The sequence below is a fragment of the Rhynchophorus ferrugineus genome, unplaced genomic scaffold (genome assembly GCF_030347505.1).
Source record: "Rhynchophorus ferrugineus isolate W39M unplaced genomic scaffold, kcgeb_rfMv2 rfM1, whole genome shotgun sequence".
Classification (NCBI taxonomy): domain Eukaryota; kingdom Metazoa; phylum Arthropoda; class Insecta; order Coleoptera; family Curculionidae; genus Rhynchophorus; species Rhynchophorus ferrugineus.
The window spans coordinates 4836403-4864037 of record NW_027472580.1 but is presented as its reverse complement, the minus strand read 5'-3'; the positions used below and the strand labels follow the sequence as shown (position 1 = coordinate 4864037).

General features: G+C 31.5%; 1 protein-coding gene across 4 annotated transcripts in view; it reads left to right on the top strand.

Moving 5' to 3' along the window:
- The window catches only part of wake (ankyrin repeat and fibronectin type III domain containing protein wide awake), a 429559-nt gene that overhangs the window by 283672 nt on the left and 118252 nt on the right, over nt 1-27635 (top strand). The gene's annotated exons all lie outside the window — the stretch shown is intronic.

The window sequence follows — 27635 nt, the reverse complement described above, 5'->3', positions numbered from 1 at the left end:
GTCGATTTGCTCCGTACTAATTCAAACTAAATATTCAACACACTGAAAATATTATGTTCACACTACAACGAAATGAAATCAACCAGTGAGGCTACAACATGAAGTTGGTTACAAATATATATCCGATACGACTTAATACACCAACCCTATCTTTTGTAAATCATTTACAGTATTACAAGAAATTGGATTAGTCAATTAAAATCCACATCATAGGCACCCGTGAAAATATTTTGTCGTGAAGACATTTGATTGGTTCTTTGAGAAAGTTTGCCACGCGGGTACGGCACGTGACAACCCTGACGTCACGTTTAATTTACCAATAAAATTTAAATAAAAAACAGTTTAATTTCTGAAATATATTCATTAAATCAACGAATGAAATAAATATAACATGTAAAAATAAATATATCTATAAAATCTAAATATAATTTATATCTATCTTTTACAAATCCTTTAAAATTAATTTATAGGCTTGATAATTGTATGGGTTCAGACTATCGATATTATATTTACGATGAGATAAATCCTCAATCAACATGAATTTCCCCACAGATTGAGGAATTGTGCACACGGTGGCAACGTCGATTACATTGTATTTAAGAATTCCGTTCAAACTTATAATTCTTTCAGTTTTGCGCTTAGGTATAGATATAATAACGCCATATATATGTGCGGGTTACCTTGCTACATCAAATCGTTTCGTTTACCATACGACGGTCAAAATTCGAAACGAACATTTACGTAGTTTTATGGACTGTTAGTTGTTCGCTTGCTTTCCCGCTTTCGTGCATTTTTGTCTGACTTCGGAGCGAATATAAAATTCCGTTCGTCTCCGAGAGCATTCGGATAATCATGCCATGAATACTTAAGATTCACGCGCGCGTCGTATCCCCGAAGAATTGCTTTATGATAGCGGCGTTTGTTGAGATATTGTTACCGAATTTAATGGAATAGAAGCCGGATGTAACAATAAATAATTCAGAAAACGAAAACAAAATCCTCGGTCAAGTACTGGGAGAACTGGTCGAATAAGGCCTTTTGTGTGAAGTTTTACCCTTTAGACTTTATGTTTTAGTGAGTGTTGTCCATTTCGTGACACTAATTTTTCTGTCAAAAAAAATATTTATATCTTGCTTTCTTGTTCGTTATGACTCAACAAGCAACCTAGTTTTTGGTATCATCATTATCGTCAAATAGCATTAACAATATAATAAAGATAATTGAATGTAATAGCCAGAAATACTTAAGGACAAATATAATTCAAGTTATGCAGGAGATATATCAATTCGATATTATAAAAATCATATGTGATTAGTAGTAAATGTTTCAGTCTATACATTTCACAGCGATCACTCCAATTTGACTGATCAATACATACAAAGTGTACGGTTTTTTGGAAATGGAAAAATTTATTTATTCAAAATATTGGCCATTTGGTTCTATACATCTTTCCGATCTTTCAAGCAATTTATGGATACCATGCCAAAAAAAAACTGTTTGTCCTTTGCGAAAAGAAAGTTAATAGTCGGATGGGGCATAATTTGGAGAGTACTGCAGGTGCGATAATATGTCCCATCCAAATATTCTCAAGGCTAATTACTTTACCGTGTCTTCGAGCTCATTTTGCATGGTTCAAATTGATCATTTGTGGTCGGTAGCGATCACTATTAAGTGTTTTAGCAGGTTTCAACAGTTCGTAAGACACCACGCCACTGTGGTCTCACAAAACACACAGCATTATCTTGCAACTAAAATGATTTGGCCTTCAAAGGTTGGCAACGCCGGTGGATTAGTGCCATGCTGTTCCCGGCTATAAAAGACCACCACGACGACGTCTCGCTCTCTTTTCTTTTCTCTACCCCCTTGTAACAGTACCACTTCCACAGCGCTACCGTACTTCCTTTACCTAACCTAATATCCTGTCAATTCTCCCGTCGATCGCATGTATCATTTAATATCACAATAAACAAGTATTTCTTCAATCAGTGTTTTTAGTTCTCTCGCAAATTCCTTCCAGAAATAGTAGTGAGTGTTCGGACAAACAATCGCATCGACAGCCACACATTTCGACCGACCGATATGCCCAACGAGCATTCCTACAATTTTGATTTCTTTTTTTTTCATCATAGGTGTTTATCGTCTTATTTGATAATAAATCCTCTAAAAATATCTAAGATTTCCGTAGCTGAAAAGGCAGATAATGGAGAAGCATTTTAGTCTATTTGTTTTACAGTTATGTGGTAATTACGGGCCCCAAATTGTTATCCTGGAATAATATTTCTATTTTGCAATCATTATATTCAATTTACCTTCAATTTATCTTCGCAATCTAGGTATATATCTAGGAGAACCAATCGGCCATATCTCTGATGTAATAATGTTTATGTATTAACACTGTTGTTTTTCTATTAAATGCACCTCAAAACACTACACCACACAAGATCAAATGGTTTCATTCTTTTAATTCTGTGTTCTGGTGGTATCTGAGAGTAATACTTCGAGATTAACAAGAAGATGTTATCTTGTTATTTTGATTTTTTGAATGACAGTCAGTATCTCACGGTATCGGTGTAAGTAGTAATTTCTGTAATATCTGGGTACACCTACAATACTCGACATTGTTCTGGAAAATAATATAATAAATAATAAATTGCGAGAATATTTTCATATTTTTTTAATATCATTTTTAACAAAGAAAAATTTAGGTAATTGATATTTAACATAAAAGATGTTTAATATATAATAAATAGAATGCAATGAAAAATATTTCTTATAATAGTAAGTAATAGTTATTTAACAAACCAAGTATAACATCATCATTATGTTAATTAACCGTATTTATTACTAGAACATTAAAATACCTGACATTACAAAGACCTGCAAATTCCTTAGCAAATACCATTCTCGCACACACATTAAGTCGATTTCTCTCAATCTGGAAATTGTTAATTTTTATTAACACAGCGTTATCATCGATTCTAATTGAAAGGATATTTTGTTTAACTCTGATTTCTAACGAAAGTCTACCATACGACCGAGATCGTTTGTATTTCGCACGCTTAATAATCCACATTGTTTGAGAATGTAGATTTATTGATCGTTACTCTCGTGTAGTTATTATAGCGAAAGTTTTATTATTTGAATAAAACCCAGTGAAAGTTATTGTTAAGGATCTATTTTCCACCGTAATAGTAGCAGCTGGATTTCCCCATTTCATTATCATTTCAATTTCTGGATTTCCCCATTTCATTATCATTTCAATTTCTATCAATCAACAATGGTCAATTTACGTTATTTTAACTATATATAATAATCAGTATTGCTTTAATGGGATTTTTATACCATCTGATCTTACCAAGTCTGATTGAAATATTAATGTTACTTGATTAACTTGACATGTTAGAGTTAAACAAGAAGAAGCTTAGTCTAAAATAAAAGAAGCTAAAGTAGGTGTACCACAAGGAAGTGTACCGGGGCCAATGCTTTATCTACTCTACATTTGTGATATACCACAAATGGAGAATATAACGATGGCTACATTTGCTGATGATACTGCGATTATAGGTATCGGAGGCAATAGTGAAGAAGCTACATAAAATTACAAAATAAATAACACTGCAGTTCACCTACCATCAGACGGTACATGCACCAATAACATTAAATAATTCTATCATTCCATATTGCAACAACGCTAAATATCTCGGAATGAATCTTGATGCAAAACTTCGCTGAAAGGAACGCATAAAGAAGAAAAGAAAAGAACTGGAATTGTAATATAGGAAAATATAATGGCTAATTGGAAGAAAATCACAATTATCAATACATAATAAATTGCTATTATATAAGCAAATACTGAAACATATATCGACATGCGGAGTTCCATTATGGGGATGTTCTGCAAAGAGTAACATAAACAAAATACTAACTTTTTAGAACAAAGTCCTGTGGGCACACTCAAATACTACAGGACTGACTACCTACATCCAAACCTTCAGATACCCACAGTCAGTCAAGAAATCAAGAGAATTGCAAGATGGCATGAAGAAGGACTCCATTCTCATGAGAATATTGAAGTATTGCAACTTTTGGATACCACCAGAGCAGCACACGGACTCAAAAGAATGAAACCATCTGATCTTAGTATTGTGTAGTAAGGTGCATATAATAAAAAAAATACAGCAGTGACATGTATGAACATTATTTCACCAGAGACTGAGATAGGGCGATGGGTCCTCCTAGTCATATACCTAGATTTAAGTTATCAAGACAAATTGAAGGCTAGTCGGAAACGACTAGTAACCATGTAATAATTAATTAATAAAAAATAACTTGACATGAACACTAGACATGTCAAATTCTTGCGGAACTTTGAAATTTTTAGAAACCTGTTGGGTTTTTCCTGGAAAATGGGTGGGCAAGATAACAACTGATGAAGTCTCAATGTAAGTAATCATTCATAGAGTGTCTAAAAGCATCTAAAATACTTCTTAGAATTTTGATCTGAATCATTTGAATTTTTTTTTACTGTAACTGTATTCGATATATTCTTTCAATATATTTTTTTAATAATTCATATACAGTTTTGCTCTTTTATTGTTAATGTGCTCCTTCCAACGGAGTTTTGTATCGAAACGGATACTAAGTTACCTAAAGTTATTACAATATGGGATAATAGCATTATTCAATCATTATTGTTATATGTAAAGTTTTTTTATATATAAACTCAATATGCACTAATTTACATTCGTTAACATTATTCTCCACTTCATCTGGTTCCAATTATTTGTTGGTCATGTATGTCTTTTATCATTTTCTGGTCGTCTACGTTGTTATTTCTAGCAACTAGAATAACAAGTATCCAAGGGTCATCAGCAAATGTAACTATACGATTATTTTTCATGTGTAGTATGTCACATGAGTAAAAGATACACTTTCAATACAATTTGTTGTAGTATTCTTTTTTTAGCTTATGTTATTGTATAGTACGATTCCACTTTTTTATTATACTGACTGATATATAAGAATGTAAGAGAATTTTTTTCATAATATTTTTCCAATAAGTTGTGTTATTCTAGACGCCTGGTCAGTCCTTGAATGTTTGTTCTGAAAACTAAACCATGAGGAATATAACATAATAATTCTAAGCATAATAGATTGTAAAATAATTCCCATTTTTTTGTTGAAATTGGTTCATAAAGGTAGATATGTGGTTAATCATCTGACGAAATATACGAGTAATATATGTCTTTTGAAGCATCAAAAATAAAACAATCCACAAATATATAAACAAAGCCCATATATTATAACCAAACAATATATATCGATACTATATTTAGAGTTTCTTGAACTTGATATCAAATAATCAGATATTGAAAAACAAACGCAAACTTAACAAATGTGTCGAAACAAGAGTTTCTCTTCAATCTATTAATTACACTATTGATTAAAAAAAACATTCATTCGCATTCATTAATTCATCAAAGTTTATCAACTCAAATTATATTTAATGAATTTATAAAATTACCTGATACTTTGGTGAGAAACTTATTTATTGTTGTAAAATACAACAATGTATTTATATATAGGTCATTAAAAATATGAATTAGTGGCTTTCTTCTAAACGTTTGATAAACTAAAACTAAACGAAACATTTCTGTCCATAAATTTAGTACTAAGCGAGCTTGGCTAATACTCAAATATTTAACATTTTTATGGTCCACATGAATATTGTTTGTAAAACACTTTAGTTCGTATTAAATTAAGTAACACTCAGTTACAGAAAATATTCAATATATATTTTCATATTTCTGACTGATTGACTTTTACAGAAATATGCAATTTATATTTTTTCTTTACATTTAAATCAATATTTTGATTTTAAAATGTTAATCTGGAGTTTCCCAACAATCTATTCTACTTTAAATAGTCGAAAAGTTGAAATATTAAACTTTTTCTATTGACTTTAATCCTTCTAGATAGAGATAGATAAATTATAAAATAGGAAACGGATAACTACACACTCACTCGACTAACGACTCACTCGTTCACCATGTGGTGGAGAGGAGCATTGGTAATTATTTGAGAACCATCACGTTTCCTATTTAGATTGTCATGAAGATGAATGCTGAAATATTTCACTGATTCTGCTTAAATATTTGGATGTTCCTGTGCAAGTGCAAGTGTGATTTCTAGGCAGGGCCATTTTGGATCTTATTGACTATCACCAGTAGTTTCTTCATAGCTTCAGCAGAGATGACTGTATCATCAATAAATGTCGTTATTTTATTAATTTTATAAGTGGAAATATATTATTATTTAGTCACAGTATAATAGCTTAATAGGCCATGTACTTTTATTGTTTATTACTCATTTTATTTCTAAAACAATTACATGAGTAATGAAATAATTTGTTCTGTTATGGAACGTTGATAAATGAAGTCTGCGAAAATAAACTATAGTGCTATGAACCTGAATATGAACTGTGTGATAAGAACATCGTCATTTCTGATTAAAATTATTGATGTTGGATATTTACTATAATTTATTTACGTTATTATTTCATACTTAATATTTAGTAACAATTGTTGTTATAATGTATAATATTTAATTATTGTGTTTTAGTATCAACTATGATATGTGTATTGCCTAATATAAATATAAAGCAGAAATAGTAAGGCAGATAATTATATCATGCTCGACAAAACTTTAGCCATTTTTCACTGCAACTTTTATTATAGGTGTACATTTTATAAAATATCGATATTTTTCTCTACAGTGACATTCTTAATTGTTCATAAACAGCTTTTGACGAAACATTGATTATTACATTATGATTTTAATATAAAGTAACTTCATAAAGAACACTGATTAGTCACACTCTCTCTCATTTCTTAAAATGTCATATCAGAGTGTCAGTCTTTCACATGAGTGAATCACTGGCCCACGTGAATATTAATCATCGTCGGTGTATTTATCAAAGAAATGATGCATGGAAATTATATATTCTACTCAAGTCAAGAACCTCGTAAAATTATATGAAACATAATATGTCATCCTAAATATTCAACACCAAAGGTTCTTAATGAAACCGACACAATACCTATAAAAATGCTAATAAATAATTTTAAATGATTAATAGTTTCGTATAATTTCAATTCACCCTCACTAAGTAGGCGAATAATGTGAGAACATTTCTTGATCCCCATTTGTTTTGTTCATTAACTTGAATGTCCATAGCAATTGATGATTCGTAAGTATCAGTACTGATAACAATAACAAGTAACTAGACGATTCTTGAAGTGGATTATGAACTAATTTGATTAATAAAAATACCGTTTTAAATATCGGTCAAATATATGTATCTTGCAGTGAAAGTAACGAAAATATATATAAAACAAATGTATAATTTATAATTTTTAAGATAGATGACCTCTAATCCTCTAATTTTTCGAAAATACATCTTTTGTTATACACTATGTACAAATCCTATACTTTTCATTAACTTGCTATTATTTGATCAGAAATTACAACAAAATATAGAAAACTGTAAAAAAATCGCATATTTCCGATTTGTGACCTATCCGATAAAGACAAAAGTCTCAAGATATATGTATTTTAAGGCGAAAGTAGCGAAATGTACGTTAATATATATATGCATTACAATTTTAATTTTTAAGATATATGAATTAAAGAAAAATCCTAATTTTTCGAAACTACATATTATGTTGTATATCTCTATATTTAATGGTTCTAAAAATATTATTATATAACCATTCTGTTCAACGTAAAATTCTTTATATTTTCCATAATTTTCATTAACTATAAACGTATAGTGTTGAAAATGCCTCTTCATGCGAGACCCTAAATTTTCTGTCGAAAAGATATGATTCCAACAGTTCACAATAATTCCGCGGTACTAATTTGCTCGTTGCGCCATACCCGGTCAAAAACCTGTAAGACGTCCAGGAATATTGCAGGACAGTATTTATTTTCTTCCAATGCCTTTTCAACAAAAACGCTGTTACTCTTATGCGTTTGGTCGATTGTTGAGTGCTGATTTCGAAATCCAAACTGGAAATGGTATTTCTATAAATAGTTTAATACGTTTTAACAGCAGTTTCTCAAATAATTTTGATATCGCAGGTAGAAGCGTAATACGCCCGTAAGATCCCACTTCTTATGCCGGTTTGTCTCTTTTTTTAAGCATAATTATTCGAACAACCTTAAGAAATTCCGTAACATGTTTTAGTCTCAGACAGGCATTCAATATATTTGTCAACATGATTATTGCTTTTCGTGGCAGCTCTTTTAATAACCCGGGTAAAATATCATCCATTCCAGGAGCATTTTAGGATTGAGATTGTTGTCAATTTCTGTGCCTTCCATAGGAGAAATCAGATTTACAGCCATATCGAGCTTATAAACATGATTTTCAATGCCTATATGCACGAGAAATAAATTATATACCCTGCGTTGTTTCTTGTTAAGTTCGTTGTATCGATGTTAAGTAAAAATGTAATTCTCAAAAATTATTATTAATTAAATTTAACCCAGAAAATATCACTTAAACAGTTATTTATAGATTGTATTATCCATACTGACCAATTAGTAATTTTATAACCAAATAACAGCTTGAAATTGGCTATTACATATAATTAGTATACTAAACTGAACTGTATGCTCTCGAGTATTCTAATCTTGCATGTTTAGCTAACGTTACTGTAAGTTAGTTCCTCATAGCTCCTCACAAATTTGCGAAATTGGTCTATTTAACTATGTTCATATGCAGAATTCTATGTAGATAGTTGTTTCTACAATACCAGGCGATCCTACTTAATAACTGGTTCTTTAAATAATGTATTTATGATTTTATTTTATTTAAAAATATGATTTTTATGTGGTTATATTAAAATATTATTAGTAAAAAATATACTAAATTAGATTAGGAACATTTGCGAAAAAGAGAAGAAGAAAAGTTTATACCAAACCTATCTGCTTTTCTCAAACTTCATTTTTTTTCACTGAAAGCAATGTTTAACAAAGAAAAATGAAGTTGGAATAAGTGGAAATAGTTCTGTCAAATTGTACTGAAAAGATAAAGTTATTTTTACTATTAACTAACTAACGTTTACCTTTTTCGATAAACTTTTATTGTCATCATTATCGTCTTGCCATTTGTGACTACTTGGTATGTTAGTCCCATTTTGAAATATTCCTGTCTCATCTAAATACATTAATTGAAATAATAAATCTTCCTTCGATTTATTATATACTTTTAAAAATTGTATAATTTTAAAAGCAATATCCGGAAGTTCCATTAGACCTCTTCGATACTTTTCAGGCTAACAATTTCCTCTGAAATAATAGTATTAAATTATTTATAATAAAAAACCACTCTCTGCTTTTATACATTTCATATATTTAATCTCTGATAGAACATTAAATTGATCTTGATTCGTCACCCGCTTCGTATAAGAACGACTTATTTTCGGTAAATTCAAGATTATATTTTTCATTTTTTGAGACATTTCAGTGACCTTTACATTTCAGTGATCAAAGTAACTGATTAATTAATTAAAACAAGCAAAGCATTAAAACAACGTTTGCCGGTTTATAACGTTCTATAAGTATTGTTTTAAAGAATATTGCATACGTTTGACAACCGGACGACTTTAGCAGGCTAGCTCGTTTACACGTTCGAGCTTATCAGACGACACTGTGTCTCTTTTTAACTAGAATAAAATGAGAAGAAAAATATTGTCTGATTCTAAAACGAATTTACAGATTGCGGCAGGCAACACATTAAAAATCTTGATTACGTATGTACAAAAAAACTTTGGATACATTATATGTTAACTTCGATGTAAGAATTTAAGGGTGTATATTTCGAAAGTATGATATTTTGCTTTCTTTTATAAACTTTCTTAGTTACTTTAATACAAAAAAGCAGCTAGAAATGTACTACATGTTGTAGTACCCCTACTCTGATGATTTCAAATTAAGCATCTTCTTGTTTAATTCTGTTTTAATTCTTCACCTTATTAATTTTAAATAATTTTACCGGCAACTATGTAATTCTATATGTTATCCTATTTAATTACAATACATTAAATTAATAGTATTAAATTATTTATAATAAAAAACTACTCTTTGTTTTTATACATTTCATATATCTGATAGAACATCAATCTTGATTCGTCACCCGCTTCGTATAAGAACGATTTCTTTTCGGTAAATTCAAGATTATATTTTTCATTTTTTGAGACATTTCAGCGACCTTTACTTAACAGTAAAAATCAGTAAAATTTATCTCGTTCCTGATCAAAGTGACTGATTAATTTATTAAAACAAGCAAAGCATTAAAACAACGTTTGCCGGTTTATAACCTCTTATCAGTATTGTTTTAAATAATTTTGCATACGTTTGACAACCGGACTACTTTTATAGGTTAGTTCGGTTATACGTTCGAACATATCAGACCGCATTGTGTCTCTTTTTAACTAGAATGAAATGAGAAGAAAAATATTGTCTGATTCTAAAACGAATTTACAGATTGCGGCAGGCAACACATTAAAAATCTTGATGACGTATGTACAAAAAAACTTTGGATACATTATATGTTAACTTCGATGTAAGAATTTAAGGGTGTATATTTCGAAAGTATGAAATTTTGCTTTCTTTTATAAACTTTCTTAGTGATTTTAATACAAAAAAACCGCTAGAAAAGTACTACATGTTGTAGTACCCCTACTCCGATGATTTCAAAATAAGCATCTTCTTGTTTAATTCTGTTTTAATTCTTCACCTTATTAATTTTAAATCATTTTACCGGCAACAATATAATTCTATATGTTATCCTATTTAATTACAATACATTAAATTAATACTATTAAATTATTTATAATAAAAAGCTACTTTCTGTTTTTATACATTTTATATATTTAATCTCTGATAGAACATTAAACTGATCTTGATTCGTCACCCGCTTCGTATAAGAACGATTTCTTTTCGGTAAATTCAGGATTATATTTTTCATTTTTTGAGACATTTCAGTGACCTTTACTTAACAGTAAAAATCAGTAAAATTTATCTCGTTCCTGATCAAAGTGACTGATTAATTTATTAAAACAAGCAAAGCATTAAAACAACGTTTGCCGGTTTATAACCTCTTATCAGTATTGTTTTAAATAATTTTGCATACGTTTGACAACCGGACTACTTTTATAGGTTAGTTCGGTTATACGTTCGAACATATCAGACCGCATTGTGTCTCTTTTTAACTAGAATGAAATGAGAAGAAAAATATTGTCTGATTCTAAAACGAATTTACAGATTGCGGCAGGCAACACATTAAAAATCTTGATGACGTATGTACAAAAAAACTTTGGATACATTATATGTTAACTTCGATGTAAGAATTTAAGGGTGTATATTTCGAAAGTATGAAATTTTGCTTTCTTTTATAAACTTTCTTAGTGATTTTAATACAAAAAAACCGCTAGAAAAGTACTACATGTTGTAGTACCCCTACTCCGATGATTTCAAAATAAGCATCTTCTTGTTTAATTCTGTTTTAATTCTTCACCTTATTAATTTTAAATCATTTTACCGGCAACAATATAATTCTATATGTTATCCTATTTAATTACAATACATTAAATTAATACTATTAAATTATTTATAATAAAAAACCACTCTCTGCTTTTATACATTTCATATATTTAATCTCTGATAGAACATTAAATTGATCTTGATTCGTCACCCGCTTCGTATAAGAACGACTTATTTTCGGTAAATTCAAGATTATATTTTTCATTTTTTGAGACATTTCAGTGACCTTTACTTAACAGTAAAAATCAGTAAAATTTATCTCGTTCCAGATCAAAGTAACTGATTAGATACGCAATCTGTTCTGCCTGGCTTCGGAATTTTCAATCAGAGTAATAATAAGTAACGATTTGAAATTTATCAAAACAAGCAAAGCATTAAAACAACGTTTGCCGGTTTATAACCTTCTATTACTATTGTTTTAAAGAATATTGCATACGTTTGCCAACCGGACGACTTTAGCAGGCTAGCTCCTTTACACGTTCGAACTTATCAGACAACACTGTGTCTCTTTACTGGAATAAAATGAGAAAGAAAATATTGTCAGAGTTGATGCGGCAACATCACAATGCTTCGACATCACAAATATCCATGACGCATTACTAAAAAAACTTTGACTACGCTATAGTTTTCACATGTTTTTGTTGTCACTTCTGGTCAAAGAATTGCGGGTTAATAAATTGGATGGAGCTGAATATATACAACAAAATAAGTTTTTAAAAATATGTGTAGGTTTCTGTTTACGTCACGTTTATTAAGCCTAATTGTAGTACAATATGACATATATTTTTATTTCTTTCACTCGAAAATAGATATAATTTGAAATTTTGATCTTTATCCGATAGATAACAATTTTGTATTCTTTTTACTTATAACATAAACATGACAATTTGCGATTCGCCATTTTCATATTTTTGTTATCATTTTCTATCAAAAAATTGCATGTTAGTGTAATTTATGGGAATTATAAATAATATTACGGTAAATCTAATGGCAATACTATGATTTTTATGTACAATCTTTAAATTTAAAAATACACAATGAGATATTTTTGAAAACTGTAGATTTCTAGACTGTTTAATAATAAGTAACGATTTGAAATTTATCTAAACAAGCAATGCATTAAAACAACGTTTGCCGGTTTATAACCTTCTATCACTATTGTTTTAAAGAATATTGCATACGTTTGCCAACCGGACGAATTTAGCAGGCTAGCTCCTTTACACGTTCGAACTTATCAGACAACACTGTGTCTCTTTTTACTGGAATAAAATGAGAAATAAAATATTGTCAGAGTTGATGCGGCAACATCACAATGCTTCGACATCACAAATATCCATGACGCATTACTAAAAAAACTTTGACTACGCTATAGTTTTCACATGTTTTTGTTGTCACTTCTGGTCAAAGAAGTACGGATTAATAAATTGGATGGAGCTGAATATATACAACAAAATAAGGTTTTAAAAATATGTGTCGGTTTCTGTGTACGTCACATTTATGAAGCCTAATTGTAGTACAATATGACATATATTTTTATTTCTTTCACTCGAAAATAGATATAATTTGAAATTTTGATCTTTATATTCGCCATTTTGTACTCTTTTTACTTATAACATAAACATGACAATTTGCGATTCGCCATTTTCATATTTTTGTTATCATTTTCTATCAAAAAATTGAATGTTAATTTAATTTATGGGAATTATAAATAATATTACGGTAAATCTAATGGCAATACTATGATTTTTATGTACAATCTTTAAATTTAAAAATACACAAACAATGAGATATTTTTGAAAACTGTAGATTTCTAGACTGTTTAATAATAAGTAACGATTTTAAATTTATCAAAACAAGCAATGCATTAAAACAACGTTTGCCGGTTTATAACCTTCTATCGCTATTGTTTTAAAGAATATTGCATACGTTTGACAACCGGACGACTTTAGCAGGCTAGCTCGTTTATACGTTCGAACTTATCAGACAACACTGTATCTCTTTTTACTGGAATAAAATGAGAAGGAAAATATTGTATACGAATGTACAATTTGCGTCAAGCGATACATTAAACATCTTGATGACGTATGTACAAAACTTCTTTTTATAGATTATATATAATTTAAGCGGTGTGTATGTAGTCACAACAAAATTATTGATTGAATTTTGCTATTATCTTCATCATAATACTTTAGCGAAATAAATTATTCGAATAAAACATAAAACATCTATTCTATGACGTAGATTTCCTTTTAATACATCACATATCAAGCAAAAAACGAATAAAATCCGAACTTGTTCCTAATATGCCATCGGATGTATGTCAATAAGAATAAATCATTTCGTCCTGACGATAACAAACCTTTTACACGTCAAGACCGCAACGTTGCCAACCGTATTTCTTAAGAACAATTTGAAAAGGTCCGATCATTCTCTTAATTTATACGCTCTCGGAAAGTTTCTTTTGTTTTATTGCTATCCAGCGTCACTGGTCGGGCACTTATCGTTTTTCCGTTTTTGCCCTTTCCGCTATTGCCCCTGAAGGACGACTGCGAGTTAGCCAACTGGCCCTTTTGGAGTTAACACGGTATAGCTTCTCAGAGTTCTTGCACAGGTTCGTCCAGCGTTGCCAAGTGTACCATTGTTCGATTAAATTTGTTTAAAGAACCTCAAAAATCATATTAGAAATGCATTTTAGTGCATTTCTATTATGTGGTGAGGATAATAGGGTGTAGGAATGTTCGTCAGGTCGGTCGAAATGTGTGGCCGTCGATGCGATTGTTTGTCCAAACACTCACTACTATGTTTGGAAGGAATTTGCACGAGAACTAAAAACACTGCTTGGACAAATACTTGTTTATTTCGTTATTAAATTGATACATGTGGTCGACGGGGGAATTGACAGGATATTAAGTTAGGTAGAGGAAGTACGGTAGCGCTGTGGAAGTGGTACAGTTACAAGGAGATGGAGAAAAGAAAAAAGAGCGAGATGTCGTCGTGATGGTCTTTTATAGCCTGGAACCGCATGGTACCAATCCACCGGCGTTGCTAACCTTTTAACTTGTTGTTGGTGAATACGTGGTGGCCTAAAGGGTCGTGGCGGCCGCCACAAAAGTATAATCTATTCAAAGTTTTTTTAATAATGCATCATGGATATTTGTGACGTGGAAACATTGAAATGTTGCCGCATCAACTCTGAGTTTTAGTTCAGTTTGGCTTTGACATACAAGAAAATTCTAATCTACATAAAATAATTGAACAAAAATGTTATCAAATATAATTTATTTTAACATTATAGTATAAGTGAAAACTACAGTTAATTATACAGCCACAATAATTTATAGGTAAGAATTAAAACCTTTTAACACTATTGCATTAAAGAATTTTGCATACGTCTAACAAACGGACGGCGGTCGGTTGTTGGACGGAAATTATTCAAAATATTAGTTATTACTACTACAGATTAAAAACCGACAAACGTTATTTCAGCGTGCTGATTATGTTGATAAATTTTAAATCGCTCCGTAATATATGATGTCATTTCGTTTGAAAATGCCGAAAACAATAGATAGTCAGGGTCACAAATTGATTGCGGCTTTAATAAAATATTTTTGTTCAATTATTTTATTTGAATAACAATTTTCTTGTATGTCAAATCCAAACTGAACTAAAGTTCAGAGTTGATGCGGCAACATCACAAATATCCATGACGCATTACTAAAAAAAACTTTGACTACGCTATAGTTTTCACATGTTTTTGTTGTCACTTCTGGTCAAAGAATTGCGGGTTAATAAATTGGATGGAGCTGAATATATACAACAAAATAAGTTTATAAAAATATGTTTAGGTTTCTGTTTACGTCACATTTATTAAGCCTAATTGTAGTACAATATGACATATATTTTTATTTCTTTCACTCGAAAATAGATATAATTTGAAATTTTGATCTTTATCCGATAGATAACAATTTTGTATTCTTTTTACTTATAACATAAACATGACAATTTGCCATTCGCCATTTTCATATTTTTGTTATCATTTTCTATCAAAAAATTGCATGTTAATGTAATTTATGGGAATTATAAATAATATTACTGTAAATCTAATGGCAATACTATGATTTTATTTTATTATTTTTTATTTATGTTCAATCTTTAAATATAAAATTACACAACCAATGAGATGTTTTTGAAAACTGTAGATTTCTAGACTGTAGTTTAAGTTAGGAATATTAAAAATTACAAACTATAATGCAATTTAACATAAATATTCGTTTCTTTCACCGCAAAGTACATATATTTTAAGACTTTATCGTTATCTGAGAAATAACTGAGAAATTTTTGGTATTTTCATTTGGATTTTTATTTTTCATTCTTTTATTATCATTTTCTACGAATGTTAGATGAAAATCAGAGCAGATTAGACTCAAAATCAAGCAACTGTACTGGTTAGTCGGAAGATGCTCTCAACTTGATCTAAAATCAAAGATATTGGTTTATGAGTTAATCATAAAGCCAATTTGGACCTATTGGTGTAAATATGGGGTTGCACTAAAATATCAAACGAACTAGTAATCCAACGCACCCAAAACAAAGTTCTTTGATTAATTACTAATGCTTATCGCTACGTAATCAACGAAGAGCTGTACGATGACCTCGAAATCAAGTGAATACATGAATTGATCCAAGATTTCGCATTAAAACATGAAATAAGGTTGCTAAATCACAGCAACGTGGAAGCAATACTGCTGCTGGACAACTAGCAAGAAATCAGAAGATTGAAGTGAACCAAACCACACGAACTTGTTTAGTGTATAAATATAATTTTTATTAGTTTTATTTTAATTTACAACAGAACAGTAGTAATAAATAATTTGTAAATTAAGATTGTACTGAGTATATCTAATGTAAGATGTAATTACTAAAAAAAGAAATATCAATAATAATTATTTATATTTAGTTGTAATTTTAACACTAAGGAAACTTGTTGGAAAACGAATGAAACTTTTTCCCAAGCCGAACGTGAAGATATTTTACTTCAAACAATTATTACCAACGAAACCAGGCCATCATATCGACGTAATAACCTCTAGCTTACGGAGCCACTTAAATTCAATCCTACAATTTCTAATATAAACTTCACACCGTCCATTATCTAAACTCGGATGGGGTCGCCGTAGCCGAGCAATCACGGCATCATTATCCACGGCATGTCCTCCAGTTATTCAATCCATAAGTCGCCTCGACGAAATTACACTATTATGCTCGCACTGCAACAAATTATTACTTAATTATATAAGATGAAACGGAATTACATCTTATAAGATGGGGTGATTGAATTAAGTGGCTTGTTAAGAGTTCCCCCTTTCGTAGATCGACGCAGAAAGGAAGCGGTAATTAGCGGTTGGAGCAAGCCGGGTACGATCGCTCTCGACTAACACTATTAGGTGCGTGAAAAAATAATCCACGTTTCCAAAAAAATTAGTCCTCATGGCTTAGGAAAACATCGACCGTTAGTTTAACCAGTTCTTTCAAAAATAAGGTTTTATCTAAGCGTCGCGCCTTCGGTATGTCGCTTCGGCTTCGGCATAGAGACATTTTGCGGACGAGAGAGACCCTTGGATACGACTGGGATTGTCATAGTTCGTTTAGATATCGGGGTTTGTGGATGGGTAAGGGCTTTGATCAAGTTGTTTTCGTATTCTAAGGCACCTAAGGAACACCTTGTACTGATCATGTTCTCGAAACTCGTAAACGATGAGGTATTTTTTTGGACGGACTTTTTTGCATTGGAACATTTATAGTAGTGCATGTTGTCTCAGAGCCTTACCTGTACCACACTTGTGCTCCGTAGAGGCAGACTAGACGCACTAGCATATTATACAGAATCGCTTTCTGGGGGATTGGGAGTTTGCTTTTTCTACAGAGGAGTGAAACTATTAGGCTGTATCCGCGGTTGCCTTTGCAAATAGCGTTCTGTATTTGAGCTGACCATTGGAACCTGCGATCGAACTAGAGACCGAGGTATGATACCTTCTGGAGTCAGGGGATAGGGTCTATTTCGATTTGAAAGCGATAAACGCGAAACTCCTTCTAACGGTGGAGCAGAATAGCCTGAGTTTTGCTCGGGTTAATCTGCAGCCGCCAGAATTTATACCACACAATCGCCTGGTTCAGTAGGGCTTGAAGTCCGTCGCGGATGGCGTCGGGGGCTATAATCGGTGGTAACGAAAGCTGTGTCATATGCATAAAATGCTGTATGGGAATGTTTAAAGATTGAACAGGGCTGCACTGGCTAGTGGAGCACCTTGCGGGACTCCTACGGAGATCTGTTTTCGAGAAGAAACTGCGTCGCCGATCCTCTCTTGAGAAAATCTACCGTCCAAGTATGAATGAATCAATGAGATTATGTCTTTCGGTAGACCTAGCTTGTCCTCTTCATGCGTCTGCGTATCTTAATTGTAAGTTCCTAAAATATACCTTATTCTAACCGTCGATTCTTGTGTCCGGTAAACATATTTTGTACCACATAGTGGTGTATAGTCTATCCAGTAGAACAATGACCTCACATCATCTCAATTTATAACGTCAAAACATCGCTATGTTGGCGCATTTAAATTTGGGTTTTGTTTATTTTAGCTTTGATATATAACAACATCTTACTATTAAAAAAACAATGAAACAAAAATGTTATAAAATATAATCTATTTTACCACTATACACATGTAATGTTCATAGAAATACTCTAAGTAATAATCATCTTGTTATCGAAATACTCAAGTTACAGTTAATTAAGCAGCCACAATAGTTTAACGTATAGAGTTACTTTATTATATTTCCATTAAATTATTTTCTAAACCACCTGTTGTATCCCCTGGAGACCTAATCCACCTAATTAACAATTATATATCCAATTAATATATTTTATTTTCATTAGAGAACATATTTATCGTTTTATGTTTTGTTATTGTTTCCCTCATTGTTGTGTTGTGCCAAGACATTCTGATATCACTGTATTTTTTCTTACGTACCTTCAGTTACTACCTGTGTAAGATTTAATCTTATTGCAAACATGCCATACCTGCAAAATAGTTAATATGCATTCTGTCCTCGTACATTTTAACCAAATGCTCATATATATTTTGAACAATTATACACATATCTATGCAAATAAATCTTTCACACTCTACAAAACAATTTTTTATAGTTAAATTATATTAATTATATACTCATATTTAGTTGTTTCCACTCTGACCCTGTCTTAGTATTGTCAGAATTGGATCATAACCCAATTATGTGGCATCATAATCGATAACTAATCTGTTAATTTCCAATCTAACACTAGTTCACCATGGAATTTATCCAAATCTAAGGGTGTTATTGTAGAGAATCCTTTCCACAAACTCAAACATTTCTTGCCTATTTATTTTTCTCAACCTACATGTCTATTGTAGTAAATTCTTTGCCTATTATATATCCTATAGCAATTCTGTTTGGTTGAGTATACAGTGATAGAGAGGAAAACGTTACACTCTATGGGCATATTGTTCAGTCACCTGAACTAGTGTGTATCTGTTTTCAGGCTTATTTCTAAAGAAGTAAATTATAGAAAACACAATTAAATATTTCATTTAAATTTACCAAGTGTCAAATTGAAATACTTCACTCTTTAACATGGTATCTTTAAAACTTGACTTATGCTGTGCAAGTCAACCCTTAATTACAGCCTCGACCGACCACTTGTTACGATCTTTTTGTTAAATTCCTGCCTCTAGCATGAATAGCAATATATCTGCAATGAATTATAAAAAATTTTATGATTTACCAAACCTAAAATACATATATTATCGAAGAACTTAAAACTACAATTAAGAACATAGGTATAATAGTTTGTAGGTTAGATTTGTTTTGTTTACATTGAATTCTTTTCCACAACACCTATGAGGTAGAGTTTCTAAGCGCGTTTTTTTTATGTAGTGGTATCCCCCTGGAGGCCTAATCCACCTAATTAACAATTGTATATCTGAAAAACGTATTTCACTTTCATTCGAGAGCATATTTACCTTTTTACGTTTAGTTCTTGTTTCCTTCGATGGTGTATACCATTCTCCATAAATTTAATCACTGAATTATGTCTAATGCATTTACCATATCTACAAAACAGTTAGTGTTCATTCTCTCCTCATACGTTCTAACCAAATGCTCATGTTTAATTTTGAATATTTACAATCATATCTGTTCACACAAATCTTTCACACCTTAAAATACCATTTTCTACAGTTACATTCCATTAATTAGGTGCTTACATTTAGTTGCTTCCACTCTCATCACTCTGTCTCAGGAATTTCCAGCATTGCACAGAATTATCACATATCCTGAAAGTTTCTGTCAGTCGCTTTCACTTTCCGACTCACTGTCCAATTCAATCACTAAACTGCTAATTTCTAATCTGTCTAAAACATGTTCACGATTCCGCCATTTATCAATTGCTTCCTCTGTATGTCTTATCGAGTTCATCCAAACCGAAGGTGTTAAGGTTGACAATGCTTCCTTCCACATATCCAAATAGTTTTTAATCAATTATTAATAAATTTAATGACCAACAAAACCTAATCGAATGCTATTGTAACTTTTACCTTTTTCCATTTTTGTTGTCTTTTCGCTTTTTTTGTTACTGTCTTGCCAAGAGTGCCACAATGAATCAGTTTGAGATATTCAAGTTTCATCGAGATACACAAATTCAAGTAGTTTACCTTCCTTGGTCTTATTTTATGATATGCTTTCAGAAAGCTACTATTTTACAAAATATATTTGCCATTTTAAATTTTTTCCAGAAAGTTTGCGTAGAAATGAAAACAATTTCTAGCGGAATCTTTATAATTTCGATGCCTCGTAATGAGAAATTCTGTAGTGGGTGCTGGAAAAGGTACGGCATTGGGAAAATTAAGTTATTCGGTTTTTAATTAAGACTAGAAGCGACAGTCGCAAACTTTAATTTGGCTCTGCTGATATTAACTTAAAGAAATTTTAAATATTTCTCTATAATATTCAGTTTGTTTATAGGTTTTTGTTCATTCTATGATGTAAATGAATACACAATGTAATCCTCAATAATATATTTCGAATTACTTGGATACTTGGATAATTTCATATGGTAACTCTGTCGATTGTAATAGTATTAACATTATATTTCCATCAAGTAACGTATTGGAAGAAAATCTTTTTCCATCATTTTTCTATAAAATAATCCTGGCGATAATTCACCAACAGCTGAAAGTTTTGGAACATTGTTCTTAAATACTTACAGTGAGCTCAAGCTACTATAAGTAAACAACTGTTTAAAAACGTTGCGTCAGCAAGCAATTGTATTTAGAAGCATTCAAGCAGTATTTTCGTCTCTAGTATTTAGTCTATTTGTAGATATTGTTGACTGCTACTTGTACTTTTTCACAGCCTTAGACAGTTATATCTTTTGTCATAATAACGGTGTAGTTGGTAAAGCTTCCAAGTACTATTTCTGGAGTATTTCTGGAACTCCAGCTGAAATAAAGTTAACTTAAAACTTAACAACATTTAAAGTGTTGAAAATGTCCATTCATGCGAGACTCTGAATTTTATTTCGAATAGAAATAACTACTGAAATAATATAGTCAACCGCTGGAATCTTATAATAGATGGCAATATTTCCGCGGTTGCAATTTGGGCATCCTCATAGATTAGTCCCAAATAGCATATCCAATCAAAAGATTGTGAGACGTCTAGGAATATTGCAGGGCATTATTTATTTTCTTCGAATTCCCTTTTAGCAACCGCTGTAACTCTCTGTACTTGGTGGATTGTCGAGTGGTGATTTCGAAATCTAAACTGGAAATCTGGTATTTCTATAAATGTTGATATTCGACCAGTAATATTCGACTTGTTCTGCCAGTTTTTCAGGTTTTTAAGCCTAATTACTTGAAGTTAACACCTTAAAACGTGCTTCAGTCTCAAACAGGCATTAAATCTATATGTCAACTTCATGATTGCTTTTTGTGGCAGCTATTTCAGTAACAAAGAAATCAGGTTAACAACATTTTCTGTATGTTGAAATTATCAACTATTTAGATTATTACACGATTACATCGTGGAAAACGGTCAACAAAGTACCCAAAATTATAATTCCAGAAGTTGAACGCGGGCCGGGTGCCAGCAGCGCTTACTAGAATCCGATAACGAATAGCTGGCAACCCCGAGACGTTTATCTGGGATGTTATTGAAGGGTATTTCCAATCATTCAGTATCTGACCACCGTTCAGTTTAGATGTGCCACTATTGACTGCCCAAGCCTCGTCACCAGGTACCACCCTTTTATCTATTTTGTATTTTCCACATTTTTATATTACTTCAATAAATAACGGCCACATAATGTAAACACCACTGTTTCATTTCGTTTTACCACCATTCACCGAGCTATCTAATTTATCCTAAAAATATAACTAATGCTTGAGTAATCGTAATTTTTTTAATTTTAAGTATATATAAACTGTTTTAAGTTTATTTTATGTAAGAATGCGTTTGGACTGGTTTAATTGCTGCAAACAATCATTTATAGATGCATGTTAAAGCCAAACAATCATTGAGAATTCCTCAGCAAGGTATTTCAAAGCAAAGTTGTACATATATTACGTTCATGTCGGTTCCAAGTTCATGACAACATTTGACGGGGTGCAAAATCAATCAAAATTTACATAAAAATTTAAAATTAGTCGCTCACTCCAACTGCAGTATTTACCATATATTGTTCTGATAGTTATGTATTCTTATGGATACCATGTGGTTTTTCACGTCACTATTGATTATATCTAATGGGCAATTCATATATTATCACAAAGACGGAAAAACAGTATCGAACTATACATTTATAAATGAAATTTTTCATAATAATTTTTATAAATCAAGACATATCTTTGAATTATTAATATTTATAACCATTGTTGGATATAATATATGTAAATTACAATTACATTTAATTAATACATGAAATATTAACGCCGTAGTACACGATTAATATTGTAAAACAATTAATAGAATAATAAATCATTGATATCCAAATATGGCTGACGCAAAGCCAAACGACTGACCACCTCATAAATAGATAATTAATCGTTTTCGATTGATCGTTCTTTCATCGCTCGGTTTTCAAAAAGCGACTTAGGCTTATAGTTTCTGATCAGAACACTTTTAAATTGCTTTTACACGTTTCGAATTGGAACGTTTTTCGTAATTCTTTGGACCAGAAAACCCGTGGGCGTATGTGGTAACAGACGCATGAAATGACAAATAGTGTTACACCTACCGAATGGAATAGTTGGCGTTTTAAATGGTAGAAAAAATTGCGATATTTGTAACATTATATTTATGACCATCTTTTCTGAATAGGTGTTTATTAGCTAGTAAGAACTTTCACATTTTGTAACAATACTTGTGCTATTTCATTTATTTTCATTATGTTTCGTATATGATATATTTAAACGAACCGTTACACCTCATGAATTCATGCACGAAAGTTATTCATTAATTAACATTTTGTTATATTAAGTTTATAAATTTTTATATTCGATACACAAGGGGTATTGCAAATTGAACTGAATATTTAATAATGAAATCAGTTATTGCAATTGCGATTCTTTTTTTCACTTGGGATTGACTGATTAACTTCTTAAAATATTCTATATTATTTTTTTAATTAATCTCTTAGAACTTCAACGATCTGTCCGCGGGCAATAAGTATTATAATGATTTCGGTTATACAATACTAGCGACCCGCCCCGGCTTCGCACGGGTGCAATGCTGATATTCAATTAAATACACTACAGAAAAAATATGAACGTTGTATATAAAAACATAGCGGCCCGCTCCGACTTTGCACGGGCATAAAATATATATGCCTATGTCACTCAATGAAAACATGATTAAAATCGATCCAGTATTTTTGGTTCATTCATTACTGCCCTTGGCCTGCACGCATTAAATTTGGAGTAAAACAATTCCTCTTCCCCTATACTTACTATGAAGATTTCCTGCTATCTTTGGAATATCTAAATTCATACAATTTTTATTACATTACACATTTTTAAACGCAAATTTTAAATTTGTAATATCTCCGAAAATATTTGTTTAATTTACATGCTGTAAGGAACCATATTGATCTATATTAATTGCACACTGTATTTAAGGTACTTAATTCGATAAGGATTAATGCCGTATTGCTTAAAATAGCTTCGTAAATAAGCCATTTTCTCACGTAAAAAGTAAACAATAAAAATGGTTAATGTGGGTTATCCCTAAAAGATAAACATATACCATCGCGGACTTTTTTGTAGACCTTTTTATGGTGTACAATACTGTAGTATATTAATTTGATCTAACTCGTAGGGTTAGGCAGCGTTTTTGCTAATTGCTAAATAAGCCTAAAAAAATAGGTTAATTTACGACATCACGTTAGAAACCTCTAAAATTAGCAATGTTGCCTTAGTATATTATGCATGTATTATACATATAAACCTTCCTCTTGAATCACTCTATCTATTGAAAAAAACCGCATCAAAATCCGTTGCGTAGTTTTAAAGATTTAAGCGCACATAGGGATATAGGGACAGAAAAGGCGACTTTGTTTTATACTATGTAGTGATAACTCTACGGAGATATAGAAGATCGCTTCAGTAAGTGATGTGCTATACAAACTTATAATCTAAATCTTATTCTAGATACTATTCTAACTTATTCTAAACTATATCCTAACTTTTTCTAAAGACTATTCTAACTTATTCTAGAGATTATTATATCTCCCTTTATGTATCTGTTAATCAGTTCGTATAGCAGTTTGCGTTTGAGCCTATGCACTAAACTGTCATCGCTCACATTTATCTGTTTGGCAAGTCCATTGGGATGCAGGACAGTCTTTGGAAATAATTTGTACTAACACTCCGAATCACACTTGCTATGGGTTCTAAGGGGATATCACGCTGAATTAGTTTGTTGGAGACGTAATATGGGGCACCGACGATGACTCGTAACACTTTATTCTGGAACTTCTGTAGGATATTTATGTTAGATTTACTAGTAGTACCCCACAGTTCAATACCATAACTCCAAATGGGCCTAAGTATTGACTTATACAACAAAACCTTGTTATCTAAGGATAATTTAGATTTACGCCCTATTAGCTAATACATTTAGTTTAGTATAAGTCCAAGCTGTTTGCGTTTTGTCGCTATATATTTTTTAATAATTTGTAAATTAAGCAACAAATTAAATTTGCTGTTCGTAATTTAATTTTGTGTATTTGTCACAAAATTATATTATTATTTTTCGACCTCAAAATGATCAGTTGGTAGTAGTTAAAATAATATTGTAAATAGATAAGTAGGTTTAGGTAGGTATTAAGCTAACTGTATGTATATAGTAGAATATAAATTACATATAGTAGATAGGTTAAATCAGTTTTTTCTTTATTTTCTATTTTATATATTATGTACATATTTTATTTTAAAACTTTTTTTTCTGTTAAAATCTAAGTTTGATTATTTTTTACTTTTTAGTGAGTTCCTGATTTCTTTTTTGAAGTCGGTTCAATTTTATTGTTAAAAATATTTTATTTTTCTTTTTATAGTGTTAAATATTTACTCAATAAATTATGCAGTTATTTTATTATTACAATAAGTTAAGTATTGCAATAGATATCCCAAGTAAAATTATAGCACCTTATGAGGAAAAATAGGAATAAAGAAATAATTATTGAAAATAAGGAATGTTTCAGGTCCCAGGGTTCGCTACCTAGTCTAGGTGATTTGAGAAATATTCCAATTAAACTAGAACAAAAAAACTGCTGCCCTGTGGGAAACCAAATCCACGACATCCGCGTGTGAGCTCAGCGTTCTAACCATCACACCATAAAAACAGTTGCGTACAACGTTTCTGCGACGTCTCATATTATATGTTTAGTGCTTAAAAAGCAAACTGACTGACTTTTACACTATACTACTTCCGATTTGTCGTCACATCAGTTCAGCAATAACATTATACACCAATATCTGATTATTTACGTGCCTTTGAAATCTGAGGTTTTCCATCGATTTGCCCTCCTTCCCCCCCAACAGATCTTACTTTGGTTCCAACAGGACCACCTCGGAAGTACACTCCCTCAAATAGAAAAATAATTTTGAATATCGCGTCCATAATTGACGAAGAAATCGGCAAAATACATTTAAAAAATATATACAGCCGAACATAGAACCTCCTCCGTTTTTGAAGTCGGTTAAAAATGTATTTAATATCTGAATTGGTATAAGAAATGTTGACTGATTTTTGAATTCGAACTTTTTATTGGTGAAATTAGACTATTTGAAGACAATGTAACCACCCTAGATCATATCTTAAGAGCACCAAAATAGGTTAAACAAATAGCTAATATAAATAATTAGGCATCAAAACGTAAAAATGTTTTCTACATAAACAAAATACTTTTCTACAAAATACCTTTGAGACGAAACATCCATCACTGTTTTCAATGGCTATAAATAATATCAGAAATCGATATAAAATTGCATAGATAAGATACAAAACAAGATAATGGACTAATACTGTAAAACTGTTCCTTCTTTTTAGAATAGTGATCGTTATTAATTTTACAGCTACTCCTGAAATAAGAACAATAAGTGGCAGACCCTATAAAGTGAATACATAAGAAATCATTTGTGGATTTTTTTGACTTGAAGTGTTTCTACTGCCCTAGGCAGAGAAATATATCTTTTACCATAATCATTGTGTCGTCGGCAGTTTTTTAAATTATTTCCATCATTGCTTTACATTTTACATTAGATATGCTTAGTCTAATATTAATTTACAAGTTCATTTATTATTACCGTTCTATTATACTTGCATTAATAGACAAATAAGGTGAGTACGGGATTAATACCTCAGTATGCATTTCCCAAATTAAAATAAAACTAAACTACTTAAGCTAAAGTGAAGAATAATACTTATACACTGTATAGTTCGTGTGGTGTCGTTGGATTCAATCTTCTGATTTCTTTCGCGTTGTCCACTGTAATTTAGTATCCTTATTTCATATTTTATGGCGAAATCTTAGATAATTTCGAAAATCCATTTGATTTCGGGTTTATCGTGCAGCTCTTTGCACTTTGTTTTAGTAGCACTGGGTTACTAGTTGATTTGGTATTTTAATACAACCGCATATTTGCATCACTTAGGTTCAAATTGCTTCTATTATACACTGATAAACTAATCCCTTTGGTTTTGCGTTGAGAGTTTCTTCCGACTAACCGGTACAGTTGCTTGATTTTGAATCTGCTCTGCTTTTTATTGTTTGTATTGTAGCGACCTTGAGGTATGTCGAATTTTACATCGTGGAATAACGGTCTACAAAATACCCAGAAATATAATCCCAGATGTTGAACACGGGCGGGGTGCCAGCAACGCCAACTAGAACCCGACAACGAATAGCTGGCGGCAACCCCCAGACGTTTATCTGGGATGTTATTAAAGGGTATTTCGGTCATTCAGTGCTGAACCCTCGTTTGGTTTAGACGTGCCACCATCGACTGTCCAAGCCTCGTCACCAGGTAACACCGCTGCCATCCGTTTTATTATTAGTATTTTTCACATTTTTTAAAATTGCCAATAAATAACGGTCACATAATGTAAACACAACACTGTTTCATTTCGTTTTACCTCCATTCACCGAGCCACGTCATTTATCCTAAAGTATGTTAGTAGTGTCTCTATAGTTCTGCCGAATGATATATTTATAGCGTGAAGTATGTTTGGGGTATTATAGAGCTCGGTGAATGGAGGTAAAAATAAATGAAACTGTGGTGTGGCTGTTATTTATTGAAGCTGTATAAAAAGTGCACAATACTAGTATAAAAGTTATCGGCGAAAGGTTTACCTGTTGACGAGGCTTGGGCAATCGATGGTAGCACGTCTAAACCAAACGGTGGTCGGTTACTAAACGATAAATAAACGAT